Source organism: Chanos chanos, chromosome 3, assembly GCF_902362185.1.
Source record: "Chanos chanos chromosome 3, fChaCha1.1, whole genome shotgun sequence".
NCBI lineage: Eukaryota > Metazoa > Chordata > Actinopteri > Gonorynchiformes > Chanidae > Chanos > Chanos chanos.
This window is the reverse complement of record NC_044497.1, coordinates 45,313,072-45,323,895: the sequence shown is the minus strand read 5'-3', so window position 1 is coordinate 45,323,895 and position 10,824 is coordinate 45,313,072.

Below are 10,824 nucleotides of genomic sequence, written 5' to 3'. Positions count from 1 at the left end.
GCAGTTGCAGGATATTAGGTCCATTGATATAGTGTTCTGGAGAAAGTGACCAGATACATTGATGTGTAGATCACAAACATGAGTCTCTAATGTCAGCACATGCTTTATAACTCCTCTACTCTCTCGGTACATATATGCATTATGGTGTATGGCTGTGCAGGGAAGAAGACTGATCCAGTGCTTGTGGATTCACTGTGCCTGCAACAGTGAAAAACACATCTATTTCAATCTACTTGGAAAACATGGATGTTGTATATGAGTGTGTGTGTGTGTGTGTGTGTGTGTATGTAAATATATTTTGTAGAGATTCAATCTAATTTACTAATTTTGAAAAGTTAAGAGACAGTAAAACTGGCCATAATGTGTGAATTCTGCTCTTTACAAACATGCAATACAAAATTCTGATCATTAGGGGGCAGAGTAGAGACATAAAAAGTATCACTCTGTGTGTGTGTGTGTGTGTGTGTGTGTGTGTGTGTGTAGCTGTGTGAGCAAGGAGTGAACCTGTTCTCTCACTGCTGATTAACATTAGGTGGGAGCCCAATGGCACACTAACTGCACGTCACAGAAAGAGAAGAGAAGAGAAGAGAAGAGAAGAGAAGAGAAGAGAAGAGAAGAGAAGAGAAGACAAATTTAATAGATTACTTCTATCCCAACAAACAAGGTCACATCACACCATTCTCTCATATGATGGGTCCTTTTTAATCCTTATTTTCCCATAATTAACAATCCCCTCAGGGGAAAACAGTTTAGCAAAACTCATTATCATAATCCTCAGGGTGTCCTCCTCCACTACCACACCAACAGGCAGACGGACACACAAAGTACTGTACCACACTGACAGACAGTCCAGTGTTTTCCATTTACAGGGTTCTATAATATTTAAGTGGACAAACAGATTTTTTCAGTGGTAAATAACACAATCAAAAACAGTATCTACATATGTAAACAACTTGTACTATCTTTTATGAAATGTTACAGCTTATGAGGGTAAACAGTATTATTTTTAGCATGCAAGTGTGTGTGCATGCACGCATGTCTGCGTGTGCGTGTGTATGTGTGTGTGTGTGTCTGTGTGCATGTGTTTAAGGGTGAGTGTACTGAGTGTGTGTGAATGGTGATGAAATGTGCTGTGTCATCATCATACAGGTCACATACACCCTGAGGAAGAACACACTTTTGGTCACACAGCCCAAGGTCCAGACTGTCACCTCTGGGTCAGAGGCAAAAATATCTTCGTTAAAGTTCATAAGTACCATTCTTAACAAAACACTCTTTCTTTCTATTCTTTCTTTCTCTCTTTCTTTCTTTCTTTCTTTCTTTCTCTCTCTCTCTCTCTCCTTGCTCTAGAACTGTCAGCTTGCATTAGCTGGTTTTGTGTTCTGTGCCTGCAGAAATAACAAGCAGAGTTCTCCCTCTGCTGTGCACATTTGACATTATTATACTCATACTGTGCTCCTGTGCTTACTCTCTCTCACTCTACTTCACTTATCGCTCATTTCTCAGCCCTCTGACTTCAGCTTGTGCTGAACATTAGCTGAGGCCAAACACACTGACCTCTGGCTTTTCAGTCTGATTAATTAAGTATTCATAAACAGTGATCAGCTACATCTCTCTCTCATTCTCTCTCCTCTATCTCTCTATCACACACACACACACACACACACACACACACACACAGATCTGAATGTTAGGAACTCCTGTTAGGAATTCCTAAAGAGCTCTACAGCTGCTGTGGTGGATGCGTATGTGCGTGTGTGAGGTGGCTGAAGTTAAGTCTCCAGGCGAATTAATCCTGATGTCAAATGGTGGGAATAGGAAAACAGCTTTCCCCAAGCCCCCATCACACTCACTCACTCACTCTCCCTCTCTCTCTCTCTCTCTCTCTCTCTCTCTCTCACACACACACACACACACACACACACACACACACACACACACACACACCGATGCAGCAGGGGCTTACGCTAATCACAGCAAATTAACTCTGCTCGCTAACCCCTTTACGCTGTACTCCGCTTTCAAAGCCTTTTAACATCCTCCCTTCAACACACACAATCTACAGCCAGTCCCCACTCAAACAGACATGCGCCTCTCTTTTCCAAACAGACACACGCTTCCCTTTTCCAAATCCATTTAAACCTGCTATCATCTCATCACTCCCCTCGCACCCCCGCGCTGCTCCCCAAACACTTTTCCTCTTCTCTTTCCTCTCCTCTCCTCTCCTCTCCTCTCTTTCCACACTCATATTAAATTTCTGATTTATTTAAAACAGTAAAAAAATGTTTGACACAGGTGAGACAGGACAAGGAGGGTATCGAGTGAGGAGAGAATATCAGCAAAGGAGAAAAGAGGGGGAAAAAAAAAAAAATAGACTCTGACTGTGAACGTGTGTTTTAGTATGAGGGTGAGAACATGTGTTCTCATTTTCATCCCAAACTACAGTCAAACATCAGCTGTGGCCAGAAGAGAGAGGGAACTGTACTGGTCGTGTTCCCATGTGTGGTTGTGTTGTCAGGGTCATTGTCCATCCTTTCCCTTACAGCCAGGTGTCTATGTATTGGAGGGTAGGAGTCAAGCAAACAGAAATGTCCTACATGCACATTATCTCATTTGACGGTATGTGGTTAAGTGCAGTAATTGGCTAAAACACGTTTCAGAGGTGTGTATGAGCCGCTGTGACTGCACACACTGCATTATGGGAAGAAGACTTTGAACATAATAAGCAACTGGATGTTCCAAATTTGGAGAAAATATGGGGGGGAGAAACTATTTTGAGTAAAACCTATAATCATTCTGTCACAGTGATAAACACTCTGCTCACCCTTACATACCCCATTCACACATGGAATACCACACGCTCCACAGTGCATTTGGCAACATGGTAATCGTTCCCTGGATTGTTCTGTGTATCTGAACTGAATAACATGCTTGTAAAAACATATGTGATAAAAACACTTCGGTGAGCTGTTCAAAGGGTTCACTTACACATATGCATCATACATTTCCATTTTACTTGTGTATTCTCATTGTGTTTTTAAAAGTAGTAAAGGAATATGAACTACGGTGTGGCAAACTCTATTTCTGTCAATCTGTCAGAGGCTTGTGTTATTAGACAGTGAAGAATACCTCTGGGAGACACTTTACAAGCAAACAGAAAATGGATCGTTTGCAGACATGTAATGTGAGCAACACTGCGGAAATGAATACGCTTCTCACCTAAATGATGTTCATTTACTCCGTCTGGAAAAAAAAAAAAAGAAAAAAGAGAGAAAGACCGTCAGACAAAACCAACTTGACGTGATCATTACGAATATGTTGAAATACAAAAAGGTTAAAGCTGGATGGAAGGTTGAGATAGAGGGCAGGAAAGAGAGAGGAAGCATATTCTTAAAAAAAAAAAAAAAAAAAAAAAGGAAAACAAAAGAAAAGACTGTTATGCTGCAGACAGCTACCTACGATACATGATAAAACAACAGTTAGAGTGACAGGTATATCTGTATAGGAACACTACACACACACACTCTCTCAGTAGAAGAATCAACCATAACACAAGAAAACAAACAAATCTAATATTATCTAGGAATATAAACAGTGCACAAAGATATCCAGTCTAAACCAGGATTAGATTTGTTTCATGAATGAATGAACTCTCTTCAATTTTGTTAAATAACTCGAATCTGAACTGGATGAAATATTGAATTGGAATTCATGCTGATTAGTTCACGTAAATTATTTTTGAATAATAAATACATTTTCTGTTTTCTAAGTTAATGGTTTAAAAATTTACCCTATGTCTTTAATTGCAAATAGCACCTCTGTTGGAGGTGAACATTTATTGAACTGAATTCTGTTCCCCTGTTTTTCAAATTAAATTCTATGACCACAAAACAGTTGTCTATTCCAAATATAATTCCAACTCCAGGAACTGGAATAATCAGTTAACTCTCAATCCAGCCGTCAACTACCCAGAACCCTGCTCTAAACTAGTTCAAATATAAGTCTCTCTCTAAAACAGCTGCACTCCTAAACCATTTCCACACACTTCAGACAACTGTCACAAAGGAGCACAGGTAGCGTAACAGACTAAACCACAGTATAGTCAGAGCGCTTTCCTCATACACTGTGATTTTACACACAGACACAGACATACACACCTCCCTTCACCTTGATCAGAGTTCTCTTCTCAGAAACACACTAACATGAACACATCTGTGTTGCAAAGTTCCGATTCATAGCACAGAATTCTTATGATGAGTGTATTTGTGGCTGTGTGTTACTTTTCCAAAGAAGGTCATTGAAGAGAAATGCTTAGAGTGAGAGAGTGAGAGAGAGAGAGAGAGTAAAAGACTTGGCCATAGATCACAATCAAAGCCCTTCAGTGGGCTCATTTTTGTGCCTCAGCTCTACTGAGGCTACTGCCAATAAGTCACAGATTTATAATATTCAGAGATTACCCTCTTTAATTACAGATTTATTCACAGGGAAATTTCAGGATCACTCGTTTACAGACAAGCCTGAATGTCATACTGTTTCTCTGACTCAAAGGACATCACACACACACACACAGACACACGCACACAAGCACGCACACGCACACACACACACACACACACACACAGACACACAGACACGCACACACACCTAACTGTACAGGATCAAGTCAGATTTGTGAGAGTAAAAAGGAAAGGATGGCAACAGAGGAGCCAAAGCTTTTGAATGAAATGTAAATGAACGGAAGCTTAGGCTCCCAGTGTAGCGGTGACTTCCTTTAGAATCTTTACAGTGTCCTCTCCTGTTACAATAGTCCATGAGTCAGATTAAAATACAGGAAAAGGACTTTCATTTATGCCCCTAATTGAAAGGTGGGGGTGAGGAGAGATGTGTGTGCGTGTTGGGAGGACTACAGGGACACTCTTAATTAGATTCCCACTAATCACGCCATGCGCCCGTGGGGACTCGCATGTGTTAGTTTAAGTCTAATCTACCCCTGGGAGAGAGCACACATACACACACACACACACACACACACACACACACACACACACACACACACACTTCAGTGCACTGTGCACTGAGAACAGCAGCACACCCTTTAAAAAGGGCAGAGATGAGTGGTTGTGTGTATGAGCAGTACAGACAGGGTGAGGTACAGAATCAGGCCACAGCTGTGTAGGTCTGTGGGCTAAAACACACACTCAATATGTCACAGCACATTAAGTCACCCAGTGTGTGTGTGTGTGCGCGCGCGTGCGCGTGCGTATGTGTGGCAGAATGATGAGAGAAAAAGGGAGCACAGTCAAAAATTAAAGAAGAAACACTAAATGTTGTGGTTGAGTGTGTGTGTATGTGTGTGCGTGTGTGTGTGCTTGTGCTTGTGAGTGTGTGTGTGTAAGAGAGAGACATAGAGAGAGAGAGAGAGAAATAGAGCATCTACCTCTAATTTGCTGCAATGGACAGCTCTACGTAAAGAAATGGAGAGATGAAGAGATGGGGGGATGAAGGTGGTGGGGCAACAGAAGAGGAGTGATACTGGTATCATAAGATCTCAACATGTAACCACACCACACACAATCCTTACATTTTTCTTTTCAAGTCCGCATCTCACCTTCTCTTTCTTTCACTCTCTCACATTCACTGCTTTTTCTGCTGCTCTCTGTCTTTGTTACTGTTTCTCTTTCGTTTTCTTATTTCTCTGCTGTGTCTCTGCCCTTCTCTCTTTTCATCTGTCCTCTCTTCCCTTCAGTTATATGTAATTCCACTTTAGTTCTCTCTCTCTCTCTCTCTCTCTCTCTCTCTCTGATAACCTAATGTTGTCACTGTGATGTCAAAGTCAAAGTTCTGACAGTATTTCACTCAGACAGGTGTAGCATGGTGCGAGCCAGTTTCCCCAGCTGAGATTAATAAAGCATTAATCTAAACTGTAATCTAGTCTAGGTTAAATCTAATCTAATGAAAGAGGAGAGATTAGATTAGGATTAGAGTTGGATGGGTAAATAAAAAAAAAAAAAGCAGGGTTAGGGCAATGGGAGGAAGAAGTGACAAAAAAGAGGATGGAACAGGGGGATGGCAAAAAGGAAGGATGAAACATCAGAAAGGGAGGGATAAGGCCTTCAGTGGATAAAAAAAGAGACAACGGAGATACAATGGAACTGGGAAATGAGTGTGACCTCAGAGCCTTCTCTCTCTTTATCTCTCTCTCACTCCCTCTCTCTTTCTCTTTCTCCTCCAGCTATAAATACCCTTCCTGTTTAAATCTGGCTTCCCTAAACAACTTGAATAATTCATAAGCTTCAGGAAGGAAAATAATGCAGTAGAAACTCTGTCCCATCTCTCTCTCTCCTCCTTCTTTCTTTCTCTTCCCCTAGGAAGTCTCCAGAATAGAGAGTTCAGTGAGTGTAAGCGTAACCAGAGTTCTTCCATCAGCTTCAAAAAGGATTAAAACTGAGAACTGTCTGAATGTGCTTAGGTGACAGAAAACACATCGGCTACTGCACTAGTCCACTCACACATAATCTAAGCGCACTGAGAGTTGCTGAGGTTGGTTTAGACGAGGAAATGAGTCTGAAGAGCAAGATTTGGTTTAAAGAAGCTGAATTTGGGTTAGATTGGTTTCAGAGGAGCTGAGTTAAGATTTTGAGTGGTTTATGGTTAGTCAAGTTTGAAATGGCATTTAGGTCTTTTGAAATTAGAGAACTCTCAAATTTAGGGCTCTTCGATTACAAAATCCACACATTGCCACGGCAACAAGAACACAATGAACACTACAGAGGTGTGTCACAGACTTGGGTGTCACAGAGTGATTACGTCAACACAGATGGACATGTCACTGAGTGATGACATCAGCACTCAGATGTGCCGTTAGATGACAGCAACAAACAAGCTATAACACAACACCCGACAAAGTCACGAGAAACACCCGCGAGTTTTGGATGCGTTAAAAAGCAAAAAAAAAAAAGTTTTGAAAGCAGGTTACTTAAGTATTATCAAGTGTGATTGGTATACATATACCCCTGCCATTGACTACAAACCATTTATTCTCAGAAGTAGATCATCACTGGCCCAACACTGCAGTACAGCTGCAGGGCTGTATGGGGCTGCGTGGTGCGTGTAGTGCAATGCAGTGCTGAGTTGTGTGGAGTAGTTCTCTTGTGCCGAGTTGTTGGTTCAGTTATGTCACACTGTGTGATGCAGTGACAGTATTGTGTGTTGTATCCTGTGACAGTATTGTGTGTTGTATCCTGTGCACTATGTCACATTGTGCAGCTGATGACTGTAAGCAGTAACTAACTTGGCTCAATTGTGTTCATGTTCAGAGAAAGGCAGCTGAAAGGTTTAATGGAACACTGTCCAGACAAAGAGAGAAAATGAACAACCCATCAAAGAGATTCAGCTAATCTTCACAGACACACACACATACACCCACAAACGCAACTGCAACTGCACCCATATACACACGCACACGCACACACACGCACACACACGCACGCGCACACACCCAACACTGCAGCACACAGCACTACGGCTAACCTCAACATGGCCACTCTTTGAAGAAACTACACAGGCTAGACTATTGCACTGCAGGAGAGTCTATCATTTTCTGTGTGTCTCAAGCCACAGACACACGCGCACACACACATGCACAGACACACACGCACATACATACACCATGACATTACTGTTGAACTCATCTGTTATGTAAAAGTTCTACTTTGTGCTTTTTTCAAGTAAATGCTGGAATTTGCCATAGTAGTGCGGAGAGGTGACCCATTTCTGCCGTGGTCAGAGGAAACGCAGAGCTGTGATTCACAAGAGCCAGGAGCGTGTGTGCGCGCGCGCATGTGATGTCATACGTGATTAGCGGCAATGCCACATTTAGGGCAAGCCCAAGGGGATGGAGTGATGACAACATCCCATAACATCATCTTCTACACTTTATTTATGCCATCTCATACACATATACACATCCACGTATTCACACACCCACCCCCCCCCCCCCCCCACCACACACACACACACACACAAATGTGCACACACAGGCATGCACACACATAATTACAACATTCACACACAGGTTAGACAGACCTAAACAAGTCGAATGCAAAAATATACAGATACCCAGACTTAAAAAACACTAGCGTGACATTCAGAGGGCACTGCCACTGACATCAGAGTGATTCTGGGCAATGCACAGGCAGGGAAGGCGAAAACAACCCCAGGCTCTCAGACCACACACACACACACTCCCCCAGAAGCACACACACACACACACACACACACACACAAGCACACACAGACACACACACACACACACACAGACACACACAGACACACACAAACAATGCAGTATGGACACAAACAATGGGAAAACGCTACATAATATTTCAGTCAACAGAGTATGAGGTGATATTACTGTGTGTAAGACCCCCCAAATTCTTTACCTCAGGTTTAAGTTTGTGTCGTTCCTAACTGACTGGATCTGTTATGCCCTCCCAAAAGAGCAGAAAATGGATTTTCTGCGTAGCTCATTAAAATATAAAGGTTTTCTTGACATGCCCCTTACACGTCATACACATCAGACTTCTCCGTCCTTCTAGGATTAACTGTAAAATCCACACAGGCCATAAACCTTAGAGATACTGAGGAAGAGGTTAAACAGACATCCCAGCATTTGCATTCATTCAAATATCTTCACATATGCCATATATCATATGTCTTACATACAACACATTGTGAAAAAGGAGCATGCTGTACATGCTAATACATATGTATTTACAGCTGCCGTTTTTTGACTGCCATTTGCATTCGTATAGGGACTGAGAAAAGGGTGTGGCCCTGCGGAGTACAGCGGTTCAGCGGCAGTCTGGCCACGACTGAATGGTTTTCAAGGTGAGGTCAAACAGTTCAGTACTAATGACATGGGACTACCGCTTGCTATCTAACTTCTCTCTATCACCCCCTCCTCTCTCACTTCCTCCAACCTCCCTAAATCTCTACTCGCCCTTCTCACTTTTCTTTCTTTCTTCTGGACCCTTGTTCTGTCCTTCCGACCCTGACAGTCTCTAACACAAAATATCTCTCGGGCTCCAAAGACGAGAGAGAAAGAGAGGAGGGGAGAGAGAGGAGAGGGAGAGACGCTACAAGACGCATGGCTTAATCCTTCTCGGAAAGGACTGCGGATACATGGCATGATCACATGAGGCCGTGTCAGTGAGGGACAAAGGAGATCTGATACGACTTGGACGTGACGTTAAGAGCAAGTGAGCGAGTTTGACTACAGAACGGGATGGAGGCAGGGATGCTGAGACAAAGGGTGAAACAGGGAAGATGTCTGTAATGCTGACACACTCTGGACACACGTTGTGAACTTTAAATCGTGGATTCTGATTGGAGAGAGTTAATAGGATTAGAAACCTACAATCTCATATTCACACATGTCTGAAAATGGTGGTTAAAACAGCAAAAGGAGTAGACATAGAACATCGGTTCGTGCTGTTATACAAAGGACAGCACATTTAGAGATATAAATAAGTATAAATAATATAAATATAAATAATATAAATAAAGTAACCGCACAGCTAGCACAGACAAACAATACAAAAGAAAGACAACAGCAAAGTGAAACCAAGAACAGCATAGGCAAACAAAACAAAACAGCAGAGAACAGCACAGGTAAATGGAGAGCAGAACATTAAATGCAGAACAGCAAAGGCACACTGGGAAATTTACACACACACACACACAAAAAGAAAGAAACCAACTCAAACACAGATCACACAATATCTAAGACTTAACATACACTGTTACACAGCATCCACAAAACGGGGGACTATTTACACCAAGAGAAATAAACATGTTCTGACATAAACAAGCGTGGAGTGAAACAGAGAGTGACACAAACAAAACAAACCAATTTCACGCCAAGGCCACACAGCTACAACTAGGCTAACTCAGTCCAGAGACGCATCGCAAAGCAGCATTTAGGTTCAACGCTACAAAACGACATTTGACGTGAATGCTGAAAATCTACATTTACGATGAATATAAAGCCACATTTAGCAAAAACACTGCAAAAGCTCCATTTCAGGTGAATACTGCAACATTTGGACTCTCGCACATTGTAAGACTCCTGCTTAATAGAAACAGAGCTCTCTTTTGCCGGCACTTTCCAGTGGACCTGACGCTTTCATGAGCTTAATAAATCTCTGGTAGTAAATAATGGGTGCTGTCAATCATGTGCTTGAGCTTTATGTAGGTTGCAGTTCTTCAAATATGCCCTTGTGGAAATGCTAAAATGTTGATTCTGTAGACCAGGTTTTTCAACTGAATTCTCAAGTCCTTATACATTTTACTCTTAGCCTTACACTGAAACACCTGATTCTAATGATCTACTATTTGATCATTAACTGATCAGTTGATTCAGGAGCTACAGTGCAGGGCTGACGCAAAAATGCGCAGGACAGGCGGGACTGGAGTGTTGGGTTGCAAACCGTTTTAGAATACATAGCCAATTTGAGTTATATGAATATTTGTAAGAGTTTGTATGAAAGCATATTATAAGGAGTTGAGGCCTGTCCTAGTATGAGATGCTGGATAAATTTTTGTGATACCCAAACACACACACACTCACAGTAGTAGCACACAAACACAAGCTAACAGGAGTGACATACACACTCACTCACTCACACACACACTCACACTCACAGGAGTGATGCTGAGCCTGTAATACGGGGATTTTTTTTCCTAGATGAATATGTGCTAGGCTGACGTGCCAGTTTGATCTGGCAGCGCCACGCGCAGTATGATAACAAGCATTGCTTCACT